The sequence below is a fragment of the Tiliqua scincoides genome, chromosome 7 (assembly GCF_035046505.1).
Source record: "Tiliqua scincoides isolate rTilSci1 chromosome 7, rTilSci1.hap2, whole genome shotgun sequence".
Taxonomy (NCBI): Eukaryota; Metazoa; Chordata; class Lepidosauria; order Squamata; family Scincidae; genus Tiliqua; species Tiliqua scincoides.
The window spans coordinates 6,518,469-6,542,941 of record NC_089827.1 but is presented as its reverse complement, the minus strand read 5'-3'; the positions used below and the strand labels follow the sequence as shown (position 1 = coordinate 6,542,941).

Genomic DNA, 24,473 nt, shown 5'->3' with positions numbered 1-24,473 from the left:
TCAGTCACCGTAAATATTCACTTATAAGGCGAGAATTTTTTGCCAAAAAATCCAGTGTAGCCCGTCTCCTTCTCCTATCTGCGGGTCACTCGGGGGGGGAGGGTCAGGGCAGCTCAGGGGTGTTGCGGCAACCAGGAGAAGCCCAGAGGAGCAGCAGGCGCCCCAAGTAAGTTCCAACTGGCCATGCTTTATGTCTCCCAACAGCTCCCTTCTGCAGGGAGATGCTTTGCAATTAGCCAGTTTTGCAATTAGCCAGCATGTGACTCAGCAGGCAGGCAGACGCTGGGTCTGAAAGACTGCCAGCTACAAACTCAGTACAACAGCAGATCGGAAAAAATTCCCCTTGTATCCTCTCTTCTTCTTCCCTCTGAGCTGTTCCATTACATAGAAGGGGGAAATGGCACCTTGTTGCCTTCAAAAACAGTGGCCTGGCTCCGATTCTCCCTTTGAATCTTGGTTGGCAACCTTCAGTCTCAAAAGACTATGGTATAAGCCTACAGCCCCTGGTATTCCCAGGCGGTCTCCCATCCAAGTACTAACCAGGCCTGACCCTGCTTAGCTTCCGAGATCATGGTATAAGCCTACAGCACCTGGTATTCCCAGGTGGTCTCCCATCCAAGTACTAACCAGGCCTGACCCTGCTTAGCTTCCGAGATCATGGTATAAGCCTACAGCACCTGGTATTCCCAGGCGGTCTCCCATCCAAGTACTAACCAGGCCTGACCCTGCTTAGCTTCTGACATCAGACGAGATTGGCATGTGCAGGGTATCAGGGTCCAGACAATCCATTGCCCCCTTTCATTTCACTATCCAGTGAATTCTGTATGTACGGGGAGGGGGGGTTTGGGAACTGATTCCTTGTGGACACCTAGGGTCCACTGTATCTTCCCAGACACTCCAGAGTTTCAGATGATGCCCTCGTCCCCAATCTGCAAAACCCCCATCAACTTTTTGGGGATCAATGTTGGCTTGGACTAGTTCAGCCTGACGAAATATGCTCGAGGCATGAGAGTTGCATGAAGTTATGTTGTGATGGGAGTTCCTTGCACTTCTCGTGGAGTAACCTTCTAAAATTAGCTGGGTTGATGAGGTCTCCTGCAGCAAGAATAGACTTGGCTCTGTGAGTTTGAAGGGGAAAAAAAAGTCCATTGGGCAATGAGTTTACTATGTCCCACATTATAAATGAAGTGGGAAATATTCCCAGAAAAGTGACTGAAACTTTTGTTTAGGGTTATATGCCTGAAAATATGACCGACTTGGGAATACTGTTTTTCCCTTTCTGCCTGGGTTTAGGACAGTAGGAAAATTAAACTGCGAATTATTTAATAGCAACGAGACATAAAGTAAAATATTGGGCAAACAAAAATGTATGTCATTTTTATGATGATTTCCATCTGTAGCTATCAGCCATTCTATGATATACATCATACCTTGCCGGCTTATTAGTTTGTTTTTATGAACTTCCAATCTCCAAGGAAACAGTATTTTCTGTCTTTTTTTTTTATTATTTTATTGCAATTTGTTGCAAAACACCTGCCTAGAGAAGTCTTGGGAGTCCTTGCAGCACAGGTATTTTAAATCATTTGTGGGGTCCTATGCTATCAATCTGTAGAATATTATACTGAGTAATTTCAGCGATCGGCATTTTGGATACACAGAGATTTGGATGACGTCGCAATCTTGTGATGACATCACAAGAACCTAACAAAGGCTGAAACAAATGTCGTCTGCCACTAGCAAATTGCACCAACGGCTTCAACACCATCTGGATTAGTGGTACAAATCTTTATTTGATGGTTTGAATCAGGGATGGGTGAGTCCAGTGTGGTTTGACTCGGGTCAAGTCATGAGTCTCCGCCCCCCCACACACCTTGACTCAAAAACGAGTCCTAGCGGGCAAACTTTCCGAGTCACCCAGAGTGTTTTGGCGACTCAAGAAGACTCGAGTCACAAGCATTTCCCTTTAAAAAGTCAGCCGCGAGGGAGTCACCTTGGTGACTTGGTCACTTCCCTAGTTTTGACTTGAGTTCCCTGGTTTTAATTTTGGTTAGGCTGAAAGAGGACTCCTTGGGTTACACCAGCAGAGAAAAGGGAAGGTTTAAATGCTATAAAACCATGTATTTTTCACTTGAATCAAGGCCTGAGGCTTAGGGTCCAATCCCATTTCCAGTACTGATGCAGCCAGGGCACCAGTGCGTGTACTGCATCCTACAGTGGGGGAACAGTCATGGAGGCCTCCTCAAGGTAAGGGAATGTTTGTTCCCTTACCACGGGGCATCATTGCAGCCACATCGGTGCTGGGAAGTTGGATGGGATTGGGCCCTAAGCCTGTTCACGGCCCTGCAGAGTTTGGGAACTCCTGTACTAGTCTTCCTTTTCAGTTGTTCCCAGCAGTTTATTGTTGCAAGAGCACCACGGAAGACTGGGTGAGTGCAGAACCTTCAAGAGGAGAGTGTCACCAATGTTCACATTGCCAAGAAAAGCTGAGCGTTTGCATGTGTCAAGCCAGCCAGCTTGCTTGGCTAGTTCAGCAACTCTGGGCGAGCTCACCCCACTCTTTTGCATATTTAATACCAAGTGACCTGCCAAATGTCATGACGAGGGGAAACAGGGAATACAGAAATCATTCAAAGTGATGGATGAGCAGCAGACTCGATTATTTATTCAAATTCTTCCCCCAACGCCCCAGTCCTGCTGATTGCAGACAGCATTTTGTCCAAATCATTAGAAAAGGGCAAAGATGGCAAGAATTTAATGACCAAATTAGAGTTATTGAACAGCCTGTAGTATGACAATTAAAAAATAAAAAATAAATCTCAGGTAGGTCAAACTACCTGTGTCAATAAACATCAATATTGAGGGCTGTTTTCACAAAACTTTAGGCTACCTTCATTCTTGAAATGAAGGTCATCCATGGGCTGTAAATCTATTTAAAAGCAATTCCGGGAGTCATCTCTATTCCCACAGCTCTAACAATCCCTCCCCCCCCCCCCCGTAGGTACCATAAAATCTCCTAGGAGGCTACACACTGGATAGTCTCCACCTTCACATGTTTTAGAAACATCTTTCCAGTGTGTTTGTTGGGAAGAGAGACATGCATAGCCCTGAAAACACATAGCCCCACCAGGGGATAGCAATAAACAGCACTGGATTGCACTGGTTGCCCAATTCGAGGTGCTGGCATTGGTCTTTAAAGCCCTTCGCAGTTTGGGTCCAGGTTATCTGAGACACCACCTTCTCCCATACATTCTGGTCCTCCCTCTTAGGGCATCTCAGGGGCTCTCCTACAAGTGCCAACTTTATCCCAGGTTAGAGGGATGGCGGTACAGGGGCAAACGTTCTCTGCAGAAGCACCACAACTATAGAATTTCCTTCCAGTGGATCTAAGGGTCTAATCCTATGGTTCCCTAGCACCTAGGGCTACAGTGGTGCCAAAATGGCCACTGCTGTGGGGCCAGGCAAGCTTCCAGAGGTCCCCTAAGGGTATCCCATATCAAGCAATGGTGGTCCCTATGGGGCAACTTGGATATGCACCCACTATTGAGCAGCTGCAGAACGTAGGAGACCCATGTCAGGTTTTTTGACTTGGCATAGGATTTGGCAGGAAAGTGTCCAACCATCTCTGTCCCCTCTGGGGCCTGGTCCACCCTGCAGTCTCCCTGCTCAGTTCCACCCCATCCCCATCTTTCCCCTACTCTCCAAAGGCTCATTGCCAACCAGCAGTGCAACTTACCACCAGAGGCTCCAGTGTGCTATCTTCCTAGCACTAAGACCCAGTGCTGACTTGTGCTGCCCTCAGCACCACCCCAATGCTCTTACCAGAGTACTGGCAGAAAATGTAGAGTTTGTGGGGTTAGTCCAATAGGATTGGCCTGCCCGAACTTCCCCCTCCCTCGTGGCCTTTTGGCGAGAGCTCAAAATGTTTTCGTTCCATCTTGCATCTGGTTGATGTGTCATTGTCTGTCCCCCATGTCTGTATAGTAGTGCTTTGGTTTAAATAATTGCCCTCCTCCAATTTGTTATTCCCCTTTTGATTTTTTTTAAAAAAATTGTTCTATAAATTACATATTTTTAATCTTGAATTTGTGAGCTGTCTTGGACATTTGCTCGGGCAAAGGAAAGGTGGGATACAAATCTTTTGATTGATTGATTGATTGATTGATTGATTGATTGTTTGATTGATTGATTGATTGATTGATTGATCGAGCCAGCCAGCCAGCCAGCCAGCCAGCCAGATAGATAGATAGATAGATAGATAGATAGATAGATAGATAGATAGATAGATAGATCCAGCTAGCCAGCCAGCCAGCCAGCCAGGCAGAGAGAGAGAGAGAGAGAGAGAGAGAGAGAGAGAGAGAGAGAGAGAGAGAGATCAGACAAAACTGACTATACAAGAGAGATTTCCAGTCTCCCAGGCAGAAGTGGAAAGATCATGAAGCACCATGGAAAGTTCCAGAACAAGTTCAGCTTGGAACAATGAGAATTGTTGAACGTATCTGTGAATATTAAAAGACAAGGAAAAGAGCAACACTTGCTAATAAACAGAAGAAGCCCTGTGGAAGGTCAGCAGCATTTAATTAAACATTTGATTAACATGCGATAGTCAATGGGGGAAAAATGACGCTGCAATTCTACACACGCTTGCCTAGAAATCCGTCTTGTCAATCTCAATTTCAATGGAACTTCTGAGGAAATGTGCTTAGACCTTTGTGGCAGGTCCCATTCGGATCCCAGTTTATATGGGTATTTTCATCCTTTCCAAAAAAGTATCCGGTTACATATGCCTGCATCTGTGTTCTGTTCAGAAACTGCTGGATGTGTGCGCACCCAGAACCTGCACCTCGTTGCTCAATGGAAATTTCCACAAGATGCAACCATGAAATGGACTATTTGTGTATTTATGTATCCCCTGGGGGCTGGGGATAAGAATAGGCCCTCTGTTTGGCTGTGCTTGTCGCAAGAGGCGACTAAACAGCCACTGGGTAGATGGTACTCGTCAGCCTGGGAAGGCAGCTCATCTGAGAGAAGGAAAACTCTGATCCCAAACCTCCACTGCCTTGTGGCTACATCCAGTTGTGGAAAAGGCTTCAGGAGTCAACCTCGAGGCAAAATCCGGAGCCGGAGTCCCTGAGGCAGTTCATGGCTGAACACAGTCACGTTCTGGCAACTCCTGCAACGCCGCTGGAACCAACCGTAGTGGCCTCTGCCTTTCCATTGGACCATTTCAGCGACGTGGAGAGGGGGGATCTGCTGCATGGGTAACAGTCTATCCTCCATAACTACTCTACCCAGGCTTCACGCACTGCAGAGGACACTGTTCCTGAACCACTATGCAGAGTGCGATGCCATAGTCTTCCGGGACTGAAGGATGCCAACTGTACTACCTTTCTTTGTTATGCAGCATTCAAGGCAGTTTACATGGGCAGGCCAGTCCTAAACAGGCCTTGGTGACATGCAAGTTCTCTGCAGCCTCTCTGGCAGCGGGCCAGAACAGTGGCGTGGCTAGAGGGGGTGTAAAGCACTAAGTTTTGCAGGGAGCCTCCATGCAGCAAGCGGGAGGCCCCTCCCCTTCAGAGTCATTCCAGGCAGTGGGAGCAAAATGAAGGTGTACACTATGAAGGGGAGGGGGAGGGCCGCTTGCACAATGTGGGGAGGCTCCCTGCAAAACTTAGTGCTTTGCACCCCCTCCAGCTACGCCACTGGGCCAGAAGCATGTGACCCTGAATGCTTCCATCAGCCTGCTTGCTACGGCCATAAAGCACACTCTGCCACTTGCAGTAGTGTATGAAGGGGTGTGACGGGAGCAGCACTCCCCCCTTTGTGGTACTCCGGGTGTTTCCTGGACACTTCTCAGGGGGATGCAAGCAACACTTGTTGCTTTAAGCCAGGGGTGCCCAAACCCCGGCCCGGGGGCCACTTGCAGCCCTCAAGGCCTCTCTATGTGGCCCTCAGGGAGCCCCTAGCCTCCAATGAGCCTCTGGCCCTCCAGAGATTTGTTGGAGCCCACACTGGCCCGATGCAATTGCTCTCAGCGTGAGGGCAACTGTTTGGCCTCTTGAGTGAGCTGTGGGATGAGGGCTCCCCCCACTGCTTGTTGTTTCACATCTGTGATGCAGTAGCAGCAGGAAAGGAAAGGCCAGCCTTGCTTTGTGCAAGGCCTTTTATAGGCCTTGAACTACTGCAAGACCTTCATTCACTCATAATTCATCTTTAATATATTCATTTATGTAAATTTATTCAAATTTGAATTTCAAATTTGAAATGTAAATTAATTCGGCCCCCGACACAGTGTCAGAGAGATGATGTGGCCCTCCTGCCAAAAACTTTGGACACCCCTGCTTTAAGCAACAAATGCTGAGCAATTGGGTCTGCCTGCCCTCCCTCGTCTCCAGTTGGCTCAAAAATTTAGCCGTTCTGGAAGCAGAGGGGTGTCAGGTGTAGGTGCGGGGTGACACAGTGATGTGAGGGGGGTGATGTCTCCATGTCACTGTGTCACCCTGCCTGGGGCATTAGGAGGCCTCAGGATGCCACTGGCCTCCAAAATGCTAGTTCCACCGGGGGGGGGGGGAAAGAAGGGATAGGATTGTGCTGTGAGCTGTGTAATCTCTCCCAAAATAGAGGCACAGCAGAATTCCCTGCCCTCATAAGAACAGCACCACTAGATCAGGCCATAGGCCCATCTAGTCCAGCTTCCTGTATCTCACAGCGGCCCACCAAATGCCCCAGGGAGCACACCAGATAACAAGAGACTTGCAAGGCTTCCTGGGAATTGTAGTTAAGAACATAAGAACTGGATCAGGCCATAGGCCCATCTAGTCCAGCTTCCTGTATCTCACAGCGGCCCACCAAATGCCCCAGGGAGCACACCAGATAAGCCTCAGAGAAGGCTGCCAACTGGATCTACAGTTAGTGTTTTAGATTTGCCATTTTCCACTTAATATAGGTCCATGTAGATCAGTGGCTCCTGCAAAACTCCATAAGTGAGTTCACTGAGGCCAGGTAATTCTTACTTTTGTGCGTCCTAAAAATGAATTTTTTCAGCTCTATGAGCAAACGTGGCTCCTTTTTTTTTAAAAGCAAGCCTCCACTATCAAAGGTGCAGGAAACCCTGCATTCGAGCGATAGATGTTTTAATGCAACTCAGAGCAGTGTTTCAGAAGCCACCCCAGACAAATAGCTCTCTACATCCAATTCCAGAAGTCAGTAAAACAGTCAACGCCAGCCAGGGAAGGAAATATTGTTGCCATAAAAATGACAGGCGCTGTTTTACAGCGATGACGAGGGATCTGCCCAAAGGGGGTCCGTTTCCAGTAAAAAAAGACAGAGACGACACACCAAAGTTTGTAACGTGAAAGCCAAAGCCAGCCCAAACCTAAAATTTCACTTCTGAAAGACAATTGCTGACTCAACGGTTCCAACACGATTCTTCTCGAGGAGTTAAAATGACAGGACTTGCCAGCTGGGCCAAGTCAATGAGAGGGGTAGAAATTCCTTCTGAGTCAAAGGGCAAAGCGCAAGTCACCTCTGACCAGATCAAAAGACAAGGAAGATTGAGATAGCCACAGCAGGAGAGAACAAGGAACCACTGGGGGTTAGGGGGGCAAATGCTCTAGGGCACCCTGCCTGTGAGGTCTGTGGAGCCACATGGAGGCCATGTGGCGTCCTCTGACCCTCCAAAAGCCTTCGGAGGCCTCCGGAAGGCCATTAAACATTGCTTCCAGTTTTGTCAGAAATAACCGGAAGTAACATTTAAAGGACTTAAAGAACTATGGTGATGGGAACCACGGTGGAGGTGGAGGAGTGTCAGGTGCAGGCAAGTGGTAACGCAATGATACAGGGGGGTGACATTTCCATGTCACTGCGTCTCTCTGCCTCGGGCATCAGGAGGCCTCAGGATGCCAGTGGTCTCCAAAATGCTAGTTCCACTGGGGGGTAGCGGGGATTAACCTGCACATGCCCAATCTCGTCTGATCTCGGAAGCTAAGCAGGGTCAGGCCTGGTTAGTACTTGGATAGGAGACCGCCAGGGAATAGCGGGTGCTGTAGGCTTATACCATAGTCTTTCCAGACTGAAGGTTGCCAACCATCTCCCTATACTGAACACTATCTCCCGATCTTGTCTGATCTCGGAAGCTAAGCAGGGTCAGGCCTGGTTAGTACGTGGATGGGAGACCACCTGGGAATACCGGGTGCTGTAGGCTTATACCATAGTCTTTCCAGACTGAAGGTTGCCAACCATCTCCCTATACTGAACACTATCTCCCGATCTTGTCTGATCTCGGAAGCTAAGCAGGGTCAGGCCTGGTTAGTACGTGGATGGGAGACCACCTGGGAATACCGGGTGCTGTAGGCTTATACCATAGTCTTTCCAGACTGAAGGTTGCCAACCATTAGCGGGGATAATACTCCCACGAAGCGAGCACTCTGCACAAACAACTTGCTGTCCCTCACAACATGTATGGCAAGGTATGCTATGAACTCTTTATTAAGAGTTTAATAACATGTGATTACTAATAAGATGACGCTCCAAGAGTCCTCTGCACATAAATACCCAACGGGAACCTCTACCGCACCACCTCAGTAGGGGAAGGACAATGCACCTTGCACAGGTAAGCAAAAGGGGGGGAGGGCATCTCATGCATTGAATTGATGTTGCTTCTCATTCCTGTCTCTCTACTTCCCTCCCCATTCTGACACTCTAGGATTGTCACATGTGTCTTTGCTATCAACTGCATCGCCTAACCATAATCTCTTTCCTTTGCAACAGCTAACAGCAGGAAGTGTCTGCTCCCTTTTGGGGAATTCTGGGGACTGCAACCATTGCAAGTGCTGAGGGGTGTTCCAAGCCACCATGCTCCCCTCTCTCTCCCTTCAGGGCACTACTACAAGTACCGTACAGTCTGATGGCACCACTTTCCCTTACAAACACCGAGCATGCGCCTCAAGCCAGAGAAGGGTTGTGGCTGTGGCCACTTGTTTCTTATCCCTCTCTCTGTGTTTCTCCTTGCTCTCCCCAGGGAGCTGTCCCACAGCTTTGTGTCATCAGAAAATGTGATCAGTGGGGCCTCTGAGAGGAATTTTATCAGAGGGTCATGTAGGCAACCTTCAGTCTCGAAAGACTCTGGTATTGCGCTCTGAATGGTGGTTCTGGAACAGCGTCTAGTGTGGCTGAAAAGGCCGATTTGGGAGTGACAATCCCTTCCACACCAGGAGCAAGTGCAGTCTGTCCCTGGTCTATCTCCCTGGCTATGGGCCTTCCTTTGCCTCTTAGCCTCAGACTGTTGGCCAAGTGTCTCTTCAAACTGGGAAAGGCCATGCTGCACAGCCTGCCTCCAAGCGGGCTGCTCAGAGGCCAGGGTTTCCCACTTGTTGAGGTCCACTCCTAAGGCCTTCAGATCCCTCTTGCAGATGTCCTTGTATTGCAGCTGTGGTCTACCTGTAGGGCGCTTTGGGTATGACATTTCTTTTGGGACCCTTTTGGGATATGTTTCTTCCCTTCTCCATTAGATCATAATTTCTATGAATTGTGACATACGTAGGCTTGCCCAACATACAAAGGCTAGTCTTTGCACAATATATGCAAACGTTTTCTGAGATCCCAGGACATTTCTGGCTCCCTTCCTTTGGCTTCCAGCCCCCTTTTTGAACCCCATGCCCAGGTACGATGTAACCCCTGCATGCCCCTCTCATGGGCCCTGGTGAGATCAGAAAATGTAAGATCCCAGGACATTTTCTTCAGGCCACCTCCTTTGGTTCTTTGGCCCCAGTTTTGACCCTGGGCTTGGGTACCATTTACCCCCTGCATCCCCTCTCATGGGCCCTATTGATGAGCATCCCCATTACCCCCTAATCCAGATTATTTATAAAAATAGTTGAACAGCACAGGGTGCAACACAGAACACACTGCGCTCTGCACAGAGCACACCACTTGATAGGTCCCTCCTGAATAATGTGGATCCTTTTATTAGCACTCATTGGGAATGGTGGTTCACCCAGCTTTGAACCTACCTAACATGCAGCCCACATTTTTGTGTCCCATTTCATGAACATGCATATTGTGGGAGACCGTGTCAAATGCCTTGCGGAAATCTAGGTACATTATGTCCACAACATTCCCACGATCGACGAGACACGTCACTCTGTCAAGAAAGGAGATGAGATTTGTTTGGCGTGATTTGTTATTGACGAGCCTGTGCTGGCTCCTGGAAATCACCCATTATTTTCTAAGTGCTCATGGACATTCCAGTTAATTATCTGTTTCAGGGTCCTTCCTGGTACTGACGTCAAGCCAGCTGCCCTGTAGTTTCCCAGATCCTCTTCTTTCCCTTAGTGCGCCTGTCCGTATTTTATTAGATTTATATCCTTCTCTGTGTTGTGGGCTCTGAGCCACTTACACTAATTTCCCAAATGCAAACACTTCTGTCCCCAAGGGACTCGCCATCTAAGAAATTAAAGGCTTTGGGAAATAACGGAGGCCCGGAGAATTAAAAATAACATTGTGCAGTTATGAAAATGGAAAGTGGATCAAGCCGCTTAATTCTGCCCTTCTGTGCTCTCCTCCCCCGCAACACTGATAACAAAACCAAGATGAAAACAACTCCTCCCAGCTGCGGCGGAAAGTGGCCATCCTTACCCTTTTTTTTTTGTTGACATCCTTCAGTCTTGGAAGACTCTGGTATTGCGCTCTGAATGGTGGTTCTGAAACAGAGTGTCCTCTTCAGTGCACGAAGCCTGGGTAAAGTAGATATGTAGGATAGACTGTTACCCATGCAGCAAATCCCCCCTCTCCATGTCGCTGAAATGGTCCAATGGAAAGGCGGAAGCCAATACGGGTGGTTCCAGCGGCGTCGCAGGAGTTGCCAGAATGTGACTGTGTTCAGCCATGAACTGCCTCAGGGACTCCGGCTCCAGATTTTGCCTCAAGGTTGACTCCTGAAGCCTTTTCCATAACTGGATGTAGCCACAAGGCAGTGGAGGTTTGGGATCAGAGTTTTCCTTCTCTCAGATGAGCTGCCTTCCCAGGCTGACGAGTCCCATCTACACGGTGGCTGTTCAGTCGCCTCTTACGACAAGTACAGCCAAACTGAGGGCCTATTCTTATCCCCCATCCCCCAGGGGCAACCCTTACCCCTTACTGCGCACAAAACAGTGGCAAACTATATAAGGGAAGCCGGTTAGGTCCTAACAGAGGTCCTCAGGAAGTCTCAATTACCAGGAAAGGAGACTCCTCTGCATCAAGGGATGAGTGAGTTCCACTCTCACCTCTTTGCCACCAAGAACTGAGACCTGAAGAAGACCCACACGCCTCTTTTGTTCCCTATGTCTTGAGGTGTTCCTAAATGTTTTTATTTTATTTTTATGTTTTGCAGATTTCTTTTCTTCCCAAGGGATAAGTGCAGAAAGTGGTGTTTATCAGAGGCATGGCACACTGCCTGGTGCTTGAAGGAGAGCTTCCACAGCAGAAGGGATGGGGACACAAAACCACCAGTGCTGTCTCTTCCAGGGAGAACCTGGAAGTGACAGACTTGCGCCACTCGTGGGGCAAGGCAGACACTTCCAGATTCTCCCCAGAGGAGGGAATGCGCTGAGGTGGCTTCACGCCCCCGTTCCTTCTTCGGTGGAGGCTCCCCTTTGGAGGAGAAGGAGCAGGGGCTGTGAAGCCACCAGCACCTCCTCTGTAACTGGGGCAGAACCTGAGTGGCAGTCATGCGCCTCCCCTTGGCATGGCACCCAGGGCAGGTGCCCCTCAGGCTTTGCCATAGTTATACCTCTGGGTATTATGTCCTAATAGCAAATACAAGCAACATGTGGTGTGATGTCAATGCACTATGCGTCTCTTTAACCCACATCTGCTGAAGCTTGGGTGGGATACACAGCGTCCACGTCACATCACACGTAGTTCGCACGAGATGTTTAAAGGAAGGCATACACTGGAAAGCAACGTACAGTTGAGTATCTTTGACAGAGCAATTCTATCCTTATCTTACATTGCCGCTGGCCTAGAGTGCACTGAGCATGCTGTCAAGCACGTTGGTGATGACTCGTGAGTAAGCTGGGCCAGCAGGAAGACCTGTGCTATTTCACAGCCAAAGAGCATGTAAAAGATGCTCTGTGCAGTGCAGTAGAGTGGAACGAGGGTGGAGAGGTGATGTTTATGGGAAGGGGGGGTGGAACAGAGGGCAGATCTGGCTTGGGAAGGGGATGAGAGTAAAGAACCAGGCTGCTGCTCTATCCTGTGCCCCCGTCTCGGAACTTTTTCTCGGACACGGACGTCTCAGACAGATCTGAGTAGTCCCTTTGGACAGGCTGTGGCTTTAAACAGGGTAAGGGGGAAAGACCAGCACAGGATAGGGTCTGTGCTGTGCAACCCCACAGTGCCAGCACTGTTTAGGACTGGGCTGTCAGTCTAATTTAGTTCAGCCAAAATCTAGTTTGGCCCTTAGCGAAATCTCAAAATAGAGAAACAAATTGTTTCTGGGTTTTGTTTTTTTTTCCTGTTCCAAAACAGTTGACTAAACACATTTTAGCTCAGAGCAGTTGAGCACTGCATTGCCCAGGACATGTTATAACCTGTCACCATCCAAAAATTTCAAAGATTTAGGGAAACAAAGCATTTATTGTCCGGAATGTTAATTTTGGTCCATGTTAGCCAAACACCAGTCAAAGCTTTCTTTGTCTGATAGGTCATACCTCTTCATCGACTCCCCAAGCCAACAATGCCATAGAAACAGAGGTCTGAAATCCAAAAAAAAAAAAAAATTACTGCGTGTCAAACAGTCCCAGTGCAAACGCAGTCAATATAATCAGCCAATTTTCTGCTTGTTTGACCACCAAATGGGGATTGCTACAGTGATCTGTGCTAGTTGACGATTCGGCCCGTATTATCATTCAGACCAATGAAATAAAGCATGATTTCAAAAGATCAAGCACTAGAACAGAATCAGGAGTAAATTCTTTCCTCCACTGTTTAGGGACTCCTTCAACCAATTGGATATGTTAGAACAAGGGTCTCCAAACTCCGGCCCAGGGGCCAGATGTGGCCCACAGAGAACCTCTATTTGGCCCACGGTCAGCCTCTGATCCCCTGAGAGCCTCTGGCCCATTGGACCAAACACAGCGGAAGTTGTGCTTGTGGGGTGGGGGAATGGGGGTCCATTTAAGTGTGTACTTTATTTCTTGGGCTGTGTTGGTGCTTGGAGAAATCCTAGCCATTTGAGCCCATTCATTCATTCATCTAAGTTCCATCTCTAATGTTTTTATTTTTTCCCCTGCCCTCCACACTGTGCCAGATATTTGATGTGACCCTTTGGTCGAAAAGTTTAGAGATTCCCATGTTAGACACAGAGCTGTAACTAGGGCAGTGCTTGAGGGACACCTGCCCTGGGTGCAACGCAGTAGTGGAGCCAGAGCTAAGTGCCACAGGTCTCTGAAACTCGCCATGTAAGCTGTCCCCATCACTCTCGGAACCCATCTGGGGATGAAAGCAATGCGGAGGAGACCCCCGCCATGTTGCTTTGGCTCCTTGGAATGGCTCCAAGAGCGGGAGAAGAGGGCAGGTGACATGGTGAGTTTCAGAGCACATAAGCTCCACCCCCTCTGGCTCCTCGACTGGTGCTACGCCAAGGAGGAGCGCATGACTGCCCTTTAGGCTCTGCCCTAGTTACAGAGAAGGTACTGGTGGCTTTGAACTCCCCTTCCTTCTCCTGTGGAGGGGATGTTTCTGGGTAGGGGGAGGGAGCTTCCACAGGAGAAGCAAAGGGGGTTCAAGGCCACAGCACCAAGCACCCATTCTTTGGGTAGAACCCTGAAGTGACCTAACATGACATGATGTCAGGGGACACCATGACATCACTGACCCAGGCACAGGGGCAATGCATTACAGCTCTGGTTAGACGAGGCAAGTGAGCATTTGAAGGACTGCATTTGAAGGCTTGTTCCTCCTTGCACAGAGCATCCTAAAACATAATACCTTGTCAAGAAACATTAAGCGAAGCATACCGGCACTTCACCCAGATAGGTCCCTTGGCCCCTTTGCTCACTGCATGACAAGGCAAAGGTTGGCAGACTCTTTCAACTGGCAGTGAACAGAGAGGAGGGCTGGACAGTTCTGACGTTAATGGCAAGTGCGCCGATTCAGCAGACCTGACAACCTGCAAGCTCTCACGTCTAGACATGCCTAAAGCAAAACGACGGCATTGCTTGTGCCATCGGCCAGAGATCCAACACCCCGCAGAGATTTCACGTCGCCTTAAAATGAGCACTTTTCTACAGTTGCGCTAAGCTGAGAGTCAAGAAGTGATACATTTGGGGGGGGGGGGGTCCAAACATTCACAAGCAGCATGCTTGGTTTGAAAATGATGGTTTTGGGAAGTGGAAATGACCACTCTCAACCTCTCCCATTGACCTCATTCATCCCCATTGAAGTGCTAGCCACTAAACCTGACCTTAACTGCTTCAGTACTTTAAAGAACACAAGGGTGGCGGCTTCTTCTTCCGACATAGCATCATGATGACATGTGGGATACCAGGTTTCGATAGGTGAATCTACCCCAAAGCCATTTCAATGATTCCTGCCTTCATTCTGAATGGGTGGCCACCTAGCCAATCGGATTTAGCTATGTGTCAATATCACAAAACAGGCAGCTGAACCCTATTGAAATTCTCCTGTACTGACGCAGCAGCAGCAGCAGTCTGGAGGTCTCCTTGAGGCAAGGGGACATTTGTCCCCTTGCCCCGGGGAAAGCCCCAGCCAGCCCAACAAGTCTGCTTGGACCTTCACCTGCCAAATAGCTGACGCAAGTCTGAGAGGGTCCGTGTCAGCTGATCTGACCCGGGAAGGGAGATAGGATGTGGCACAAGCCAGGCCGCCAGTCTTACGCCTTCTGGGACCCCATTTGCCCATCCCCTGCCGTATTACTCCTCCTCTTCGCTCTGGCTGCTTGGTGTGGAGCTTGCCTGATCTGGTGTGCGCTGGGCCCACACAGCAGGACGGTGCAGGACCGGTGCTGCTCACTCCAATGCGGTTGCAACATGCTTTGCGGCAAGTTGGCAACAGCCTATGCTTGTGGAGCATTTGCTCCACCTTTGAGGCACCCAAGAATTGTGCTATAATTCCGTTTATGTGATACCAACCATGACTTATGAGTGATGATGCCACTGATGATGCCCTACTCCGCCTCTCTTCCCCAGAACCCTCCCCTCTAATTCCTCCCTGCCTCTCTGTCTGACTGATATTTCTGCTTGGAGACTTTCTCTTCCATCTCAGACTCCGTATGTGCAAGGCAGGGTGGCGCAGGCCTTCCCACTGGTGCTGCTTGCTCGTGGGTCACTGCAAACATGCTTTACGGCTGTGCTACTGTAGGACTGGGCCATAAGCCTATGTACATGAACATGAAATATTTGAAATATTTATCCCCATTGAATTGGCCCCATTCCACTCCCCTTCCTAGGTTATGCCCTTTGTGTCTAGGTTTAGTTTATGCCTGTCTCCTGCTTGAGCAAATGACTGACCCAGGATTCTGGATCAAGGTTAACCATCTTTGAAACCCTGCAGAGGCATCCTGCAGGTAGCCGGAAACCATGTAGGGGCAGAGAGATAAGTCAACTTCTCATTTACTTCCCTAACGCAGCTCTACTTCAAGGGTCTCCAAACCCTGGTCCGTGGACCACATCCTGCCCTCAACACCATGTTATGATATATGATGTGGCCCTGGGGCCAAAAGGTTTGGAGACCCCTGGTCTACTTGGACCTCCTTCTGCTCTTCAGCTGGTACAAGTCTGAGTAGCAGGAAGGGAGCATTGTTGGAACCCAAACAGAGTGGAGGATATTGGTGGAGCCATTACTGCCCATATCCTCTCTCCACCCACCTTGCTACACTCCCTGAAGCTCCATTCCCCACCCTGTTTCACCCTCCCCATGCCTCTTCTACTACCTTCTCAGCTCCAGTACACAGTGGGGCTTACTTCTGAGTAGACATGCATGAGATTGTAGCCTTGGACCTCCTATTCTGCTCTGTTCAACGGGAAGCAAGAATTCACAATAAGATATTCAAAGAAAATTTTAAAACTTGGTGGACTATAAAATGCTTGAAAACAGCCCTCCTCCTCCAGTACTACCCGAACACTTTTTAAAAAGTAACTACTCATGAGTCAGTCATCATCAATTTGTGACTCATACATCCTATTTGATGCTGGATGCTTCACAAGAAACTACATTTTTTCCCCCCAAACACTACAATTCGCTTAAAGAAGCTTCTCAATACCCAGTGGTGGTTTCCATCTAGCTTTTGCCAAAAAAGTTTCCGGTTTTGTGTTTGGATCTCAAAGCCACTCAACCCTTTTCAGGAGAAAAGATATTGGTTCTGCGTGTTAATTAGGAGGCGGACAAATGGAGGTCGTCAAGACAAAAGCAAAGGATTTCCTGGAGAAGAGAAACTTCTGAGATGTGAAAGAAAAACCAGGAAGTTTTAAAAGTGAGACGGAGGTCAATTAAATCCATTTAGCCTTTGAAAGCCTTGGAATGAATCAAGCTGGTTTACAACACACTGAGTGAAACAAACATTTTGTTAACTCTTCCTCTGTCACTCAGACCTGGTGGTGGTTTGAAAATTATTAGTGATAATAGTTAGAAAAGCCCTAGAGGTCTGGCTTAAATATGGTGTACCAAGATCAAATTACCCAAAAGCTTTCAGGTGCAAATAATGTACTTAAAACTCTCCCCACAGTTCCAGAACATGGGTTGCTATGGATAAGTGACCATGTGGTGTAGAGGTTAGGGAGGTGGACTTAGATCTGGAAGGTCGAGGTTCAAAATCCCCCTCAGCCCTGAAGCTTCCTGGGTGACCTTGGGCTAGTCACTTTCTCTCAGCCTCACCTACCTCAAAGGGTTGTTGTGAGGAAAAAAAAGGGTGGAGCAGCTGTGTACGCTGCTGAGCTCTTTGGAGGAAGGGCGGTGTAAAAATATGAAATAAATAAATATTTTCAAACCTGAAGAAATGTGGAAGGCCACTAGCAATTCCAGTTTGAGAAGCAAGTTTAGAACAGACAAAAGAAAACATTGCTTTACCCAGTGTGTGACTAGTCTGTGGAACTCCTTGCCACAGGATGCGGTGATCGTATCTGGCCTAGATGCCTTTCAAAGGGAATTGGGCAGATTTATGGAGAAAAAGTCCACCACAGATTACGTGCAGCCTCCTGGTTCTAGTACTAGGATGCCTGTGAACGCCAGATGCAAGGGAGGGCACCAGGATGCGGGACAACCTGTGGACATTATATATCTGGACTTTCAGAAGGCGTTTGACACGGTCCCCTCACCAAAGGCTACTGAAAAAACTCCACAGTCAGGGAATTAGAGGACAGGTCCTCTCGTGGATTGAGACCAGGTTGGAGGCCAGGAAGCAGAGAGTGGGTGTCAATGGGCAATTTTCACAATGGAGAGAGGTGAAAAGCGGTGTGCCCCAAGGATCTGTCCTGGGACCGGTGCTTTTCAACCTCTTCATAAACGACCTGGAGACAGGGTTGGACAGTGAGGTGGCAAAGTTTGCAGACGACACCAAACTTTTCCGAGTGGTGAAGACCAGAAGTCTGAGGAGCTCCAGAAAGATCTCTCCAGACTGGCAGAATGGGCAGCAAAATGGCAGATGCGCTTCAATGTCAGTAAGTGTAAGTTCATGCACATTGGGGCAAAAAATCAAAACTTCACATATAGGCTGATGGGTTCTGAGCTGTCTGTGAAAGATCAGGAGAGAGATCTTGGGGTGGTGGTGGTCTATGAAAGTGTGGACCCAGTGTGCGGCGGCAGTAAAGATGGCCAATTCTATGATTGGGATCATTAGAAAAGGTATTGAGAACAAAACGGCTAATATTATAATGTCGTTGTACAAATCGATGGTAAGGCCATACCTGGAGTATTGTGTCCAGTTATGCTCACTGCATCTCAAAAAAGACAGAGTGGAAATGGAAAAGGTGCAAAAGAGGGCGACTAAGATGATTACTGGGCTGGGGCACCTTCCTTATGAGGAAAGTCTACGGCGTTTGGGCCTCTTCTGCCCAGAAAAGAGGCACCTGAGGGGAGACATGATTGAGACATACAAAATTATGCAGGGGATGGACAGAGTGGATAGGGAGATGCTCTTTACACTCTCACATAACACCAGAACCAGGGGACATCCACTCAAATTGAGTGTTGGGAGAGTTAGAACAGACAAAAGAAAATATTTCTTTACTCAGCGTGTGGTCGATCTGTGGAACTCCTTGTTGCAGGATGTGGTGACGGCATCTGGCCTGGATGCCTTTAAAAGGGGTTTGGACAAGTTTCTGGAGGAAAAATCAATTATGGGTTACAAGCCATGATGTGTATGTGCAACCTCCTGATTTTAGAAATGGGCTATGTCAGAATGCCAATGCAAGGGAAGGCACCAGGATGCAGGTCACTTGTTATCTGGTGTGCTCCCTGGGGCATTTGGTGGGCCGCTGTGAGATACAGGAAGCTGGACTAGATGGGCCTATGGCCTGATCCATTGGGGCTGTTCTTATGATGCAGGTCTCTTGTTGTCTTGAGTGCTCCGTGGCATCTGGTGGGCCTCTGTGAGATGCTGAAAGCTGGGCTAGATGGGCCTTTGACCTGATCCAGCAGGGCTGTTCTCATGTCCTTAAGCTGTCCATGTTCTTTTAAGTCAGACCAGTTTCCAAACATAGCACAGATAACGTGTGGTTTTTAAGGACGTCCCCATATCACTGTCGCCCATCCTACCATTTTGGCCTGTTCGTGGTGAGTCACCATGTGTTTGTTCCATTTCTCCAGAGGGCCCTTTCTTCCTCGTTTCAAAAGGGGGTTGTGATGTGAAAACAAACCGTGACATATCAGAAGAATGTCCCCTCCACTCAATCCACTGAATCAAAGCAAAAAGAAAGAACAGCTCTTGCTGAGAAAATCAATACTGTACAAGGAAGAGTGGCTCAGTCTCAAAGGCCAACTGAAACTGACAAGGATTTACCCGCTTTTGGCAGACTCACAGGGAGAAAGCTGTACGGATTCTCTCCAGTGGTGCCCAGTTAAGTTTATGCTGGTTGAGTCCGGAGACTTGGAGAGGGCAGGGGGAGGGTGGAATGGGGGCATTCTAGGGGGGAGCGTAGGCAGCCCCATAGGTTGCCCAGGAACAGGCGGAGCGGGGTGGAGCCGGAGCCCTTGGGGCTGATCCTGACCTCACTCCCGAGCAAGCAGCGCCGAGCTTCCTTTACTCTTTCTGAGTAGACCCATTGAGGCTGCTACTGTGTTAACCAGGGTAAGGGGAATCAATACCCCGGGCTGAGCTGCAGTAAGCCCCAAACCTCTGCTGGATACAGGGCAGGCCAGTTGGCCTGCGTGAGTTAGGATTGTGCTGCCCCTTACTTCTTTTGATTTGATTTTGTTGTATGGTGGGTCTTAACAATTTTCCTGCTTGATGATGTCACTTCCAACCATGACATCACTTCCAGGTTAATGACATCACTTCTGGTGGGTCCTGACAGATTGTCATTCTAAAAAGTGGATCCCAGTGCTAAAGTGTTTGAGAACCACTGCTTTAACTAGGAATGAAAGTGACCTTCTGCTTTCGCTCTACTACTGAGGCACAGACACTCTCCATCAGTGGCCTGTCCAGCCCAGCATTGTCTGACTGTCAACAGCTTTCCTAGATCTCAGATAGGGGCCTTGCCCAGCTTCTCTATCTAAGGTCCTCTCTAACAGAAGATACCAGCAATCAAACTTCGAACCTTCTTGCATGCAAAACATGTGCTGTTCCACTGACAGCCCAATCCCAATTAAATCCTGCATGACAATATAGTGGTTCCCAGCAAAGCTTCTGCATCCCACTGGGGAATTTTGGTTGCTGGAGGTCTCCTTGGTGTAAGGGGATTTTTGTCCCCTTGCCCCGGGGTAAACTGCAGCAGCTGCAATGGGTGCCAGAGATAACACTGGCGCAAGTCTGTGTTGTTCTGTGCAAGCAAATCAGGACTGGGAAGGGGGTTTGGATATGGTGTTTGCAGTACTTCCAATCCTCTCCCTCTCCCAGGTCTGATTCACCCATCCCTGCCCCATCGCCACCCCATTCTGCCCTACCCCTGCCCCATTCAACCCCCTTCCCGCCACTGCACTCTACTCTCTGTGCTGTTGCAAAGCTCTTTGTGGCTTTACGTACAGTTTGGTTTGGGTTGTGAGCTATGAATCTGCCCACATTTCATACCATCAGATGCTTAGAAGCTGGACTTTCTAAAGTTTGTGGTGGCATGAAGAAAAATCCCTTTATCCCTGTGGTGAGCCAGTGCACACAATCAGTTTTCAAAAAGACACAACCACCATAGGGAATGCATTAAAATAGCCTTGATGTGGTGTCCATTTTATGTGCACCAGCTGAAACTCTCAGCCCCTGCCAGCTGTAAAGTACAATGTTTTATATTGCTTATTATAGTCTCTGCAATAGAAGCTGTTATTATGCCTTATGGCATAGAATGGGATTATATTATTTAAATATAAGATGGACCATCTCCTGCACCAAGATGCATCAAACTGGTCTGAGCCAAATCATTTACATGAGAAAATATTTCAAGAGATGGACATGTACCAGGAAAAAAAAAAAAAAACAACCTTCAAAGCTGGTGGGCTGTTTTCTGAATTCAATATGAACTTAATGATAGCTTAAACAGAATGGTCCAGTTGCATCTAGCCAACAGGGCAGCATTGGGGGTTCCTTGGTGTTTGTGGTTATTGAGAAAGAACCACATAAATATACACTATAAAATGATACATGGGAGAAAGTGAAAGTGCTTTTGATCATTAAAAGAATGTGGTTACCCATTTGCATGTGCTATAAATGGTGCTGTATGCTGAATAAACCAGGATCAAGGCTTGCAGTGATAGGTTATACAGTGGCATCCCCCTAAAACTGGATTGAAGGATGTTACCAAATTCCTATTCTACTTAAATTCACATGATTTTGGCCAAGGCTGGCCTTAGGAGCTGCGGGGCTCAGTCGTAAACATTTTCTGCAGGGCCCCAGGTTCACAGCCACAGTCTGTAGATTCTTAGAGAAACAGGTGGGTCCACTTTATCCACGGATTTGGCATCGGTGGATTTGATTCATGGTGGATGCTGAACCCCCTGGATAGCCTCACTGAAGACCTCCCAGACGTGACTGGAACCTCGTTCTGGTCATCCCTGGGAGGTTTTTGGAGCCTCAGAGAGGCCATGCGCCGAAACCTGGAAGTCATGAAAACTGGAAGTTATTGAGAAAAGGCTCAGTATGAACTCCGAATGGCTTGCGTTCGGAATTCTGGTGAGCTCCCAAAACTGCAGATTTCATTATCCTTGGTTTTTGGTATCTGCAGTGGGTCAGGGAATGCAACCCCCATGGATAAACAGGCTCCTCCTGTATTAATAAAATTTATTGTAGACTTTATTTCTCTGTGGTACAATGGAAAGTAATCAAAATCTGCATTTAAAAAGTGCATATGAGTTAATGCACCAAATGGAAGTGACTTGAAAGTGCTAACTGGATGTAACATAATCACAAAAAAATTAACACCCCCATACAACAAAATCAAATCAACTAAATAAATCAAAAGTTTACAATGATTATATGTTTTTTTTAAAAAAAAAATTAACATAAAGAAGAACCTTCTAGCCTTCCCAAGCAGTTGCTGCTCTATTTAAAAAAAAAAAAATTCCCCAGACATCCCAAAGGCTGCAATGCTATCCACACTTACCTGGGTGTAAGCCCCATTGTCTATCATTGTTGAAAGCATGTACTGTACATACTAGTGTGTAAGAAGTACAGATCTGTCACATTTCCACAAATACAGTCACATACCATGGGAGCAACAACTCTAATGTATTAAAAATAAAATACACATGGAAATGAATGGGGACCCACCAGAAATTGGCTCGTGATTCACCTAGTGGGTCCCAATCTACAGTTTGAGCAACACTGCACTAGACAACAATCTGGATGTAGTTCAGCATGTCCATCTGTCTCTCTGTCTGGGTATTGGATGGTGCTTCTGGATATTTTGTTTTGCCTTCCTAAATTATAAGACTGTCTAATATGACAAGTCTGATGGGTGAGAAATAGGGAGCCAAGCTCAATGCCAGATTGCCTTCCAGAAATGAACTCGATGTGACCAACATCTGTCGGGTATGGTTATTTCTGTCCCCAAGCGGGAAGCGAGTTTTGCATGTGGGGTATTTAATATTAATTTGCAGTTGTCATGAACTCTTTATTTTACCAACAAAGGAAATGTGCAAAGAGATGTCTTTGGGCCTATGCACGTGGAACAGCCACCCCATGGATTGTGCTTTAATTACTGCCTTTGACGACTCCCTTGGGTGTGAGCTTACCGCTGTACGTGATGTGCAATGTCTCACCATTCAGGCTAGAACAGCCCTTCTCAACGGTTGTCCCCCACCGTACCAATTCACATGGTCCACCTATTGGAAATGGCTGGCAAACTTCAGTCTCGAAAGACTATGGTATAAGCCTACAGCACCCGCTATTCCCATGTGGTCTCCCATCCAAGTACTAACCAGGCCTGACCCTGCTTAGCTTCCGAGATCATGGTATAAGCCTACAGCACCCGGTATTCCCAGGCGGTCTCCCATCCAAGTACTAACCAGGCCTGACCCTGCTTAGCTTCCGAGATCATGGTATAAGCCTACAGCACCCGGTATTCCCAGGCGGTCTCCCATCCAAGTACTAACCAGGCCTGACCCTGCTTAGCTTCCGAGATCATGGTATAAGCCTACAGCACCCGCTATTCCCAGGCGGTCTCCAATCCAAGTACTAACCAGGCCTGACCCTGCTTAGCTTCCGAGATCATGGTATAAGCCTACAGCACCCGGTATTCCCAGGCGGTCTCCAATCCAAGTACTAACCAGGCCTGACCCTGCTTAGCTTCCGAGATCATGGTATAAGCCTACAGCACCCGCTATTCCCAGGCGGTCTCCCATCCAAGTACTAACCAGGCCTGACCCTGCTTAGCTTCCGAGATCATGGTATAAGCCTACAGCACCCGGTATTCCCAGGCGGTCTCCCATCCAAGTACTAACCAGGCCTGACCCTGCTTAGCTTCCGAGATCATGGTATAAGCCTACAGCACTCAGTATTCCCAGGCGGTCTCCCATCCAAGTACTAACCAGGCCTGACCCTGCTTAGCTTCCGAGATCATGGTATAAGCCTACAGCACCCGGTATTCCCAGGCGGTCTCCCATCCAAGTACTAACCAGGCCTGACCCTGCTTAGCTTCCGAGATCATGGTATAAGCCTACAGCACCCGGTATTCCCAGGCGGTCTCCCATCCAAGTACTAACCAAGCCTGACCCTGCTTAGCTTCTGAGATCAGATGAGATCAGGCATGCACAGGGTAACAGTTGGAAATACCAATGAAAGAAACTGACGATGGTGTCTTCTCCAGTTACTGGATAAAGTAGACTTCTTAGCAGCTGTGGTCAGGGCCTCTGAAAGAAACTTTTATCAGGGGGTACAAAGTTCCTTCTGGGGGTACAAAGTTTCTTTTGGGCCCCCTCCCTTCCTTGTTAGTCCCCTCCTTTGGCTCTTGGGCCCCTTTTTTAACCTTGGGCCCAGGTACAATGTAACCCTCTGCACACCCTCCCAGTGGCTCTGGCTGTCACATAGGTGCAGCCACGGCTACATTGGCTGTCTTGGTGGAGCTAGTTGAGGTGACTCTGGACAGCAAAACTTCAAGCATGGAGAAGAAGATCACGACAAGATCTATACCCTTTATGAGCTCTGAAGCTCATACTTGGCACCTGAATATATTCACCAAGTGTAGTCATGGCAGTTTCAGGGTGCTGGAGGGGAATGCAGGGGGAGTCCTCTGGTCATTTTGGAGGTATGAAACTCAGGAGGCCACTTAATGGAACAAAGCTGTCCCTTTTTTTAGCATGTAATGCTGCAGCTCTGTGGGGGAGCATGGAGGCAGATGCGCTTAAAGCACTGCTGCCCAGTCTTTTTCCCCCTAGATTGCACTTGGGATGCATGCAGCATCTTTCCCAGGTCCAGGAAGGGAAGCAGCTGGCAGGAGCTGGCTGTTGGGAAGAGCAGCCACGTATGAACAAATTCTCCTGCAACTACTGCCTGCAGAGATGCTGCGTTGAATGCGAACGAAACAGATTTGTTTTGGCAAGGTGCCTCCACTCCCCTCCATCTGAAGGAGCTTCACACCACTGCACAGATCTCCGGAAAAGCCCCTCCCCTGCCATTTTCACTACCGACAACAGGGGAGGCAAAAATGAGAGTGCTATGCAAGTTGGCACAAGCATTCTGTGTGCATAAACAGTCAGAGCTTAAGGACTGGCTGCCCAGTGCACCAGTGTCACTTCCTGTGTGTGTTTGCGCTGTTCTGGAAAAAAAAATAAAAATAAATTAGCATTTGCTTATCTCAGTGTTTCTCAAACTGTGTGTCGGGACCTACTAGGTGGGT

At 48.2% G+C, this 24,473-nt stretch overlaps 1 pseudogene; it reads right to left on the bottom strand.

Annotated features, from left to right (window-relative positions):
* Positions 1 to 23,291: 23,291 nt before the first annotated feature.
* Positions 23,292 to 23,405, bottom strand: LOC136657946 (5S ribosomal RNA; annotated as a pseudogene).
* Between the last annotated feature and the right edge of the window lie 1,068 nt (positions 23,406 to 24,473).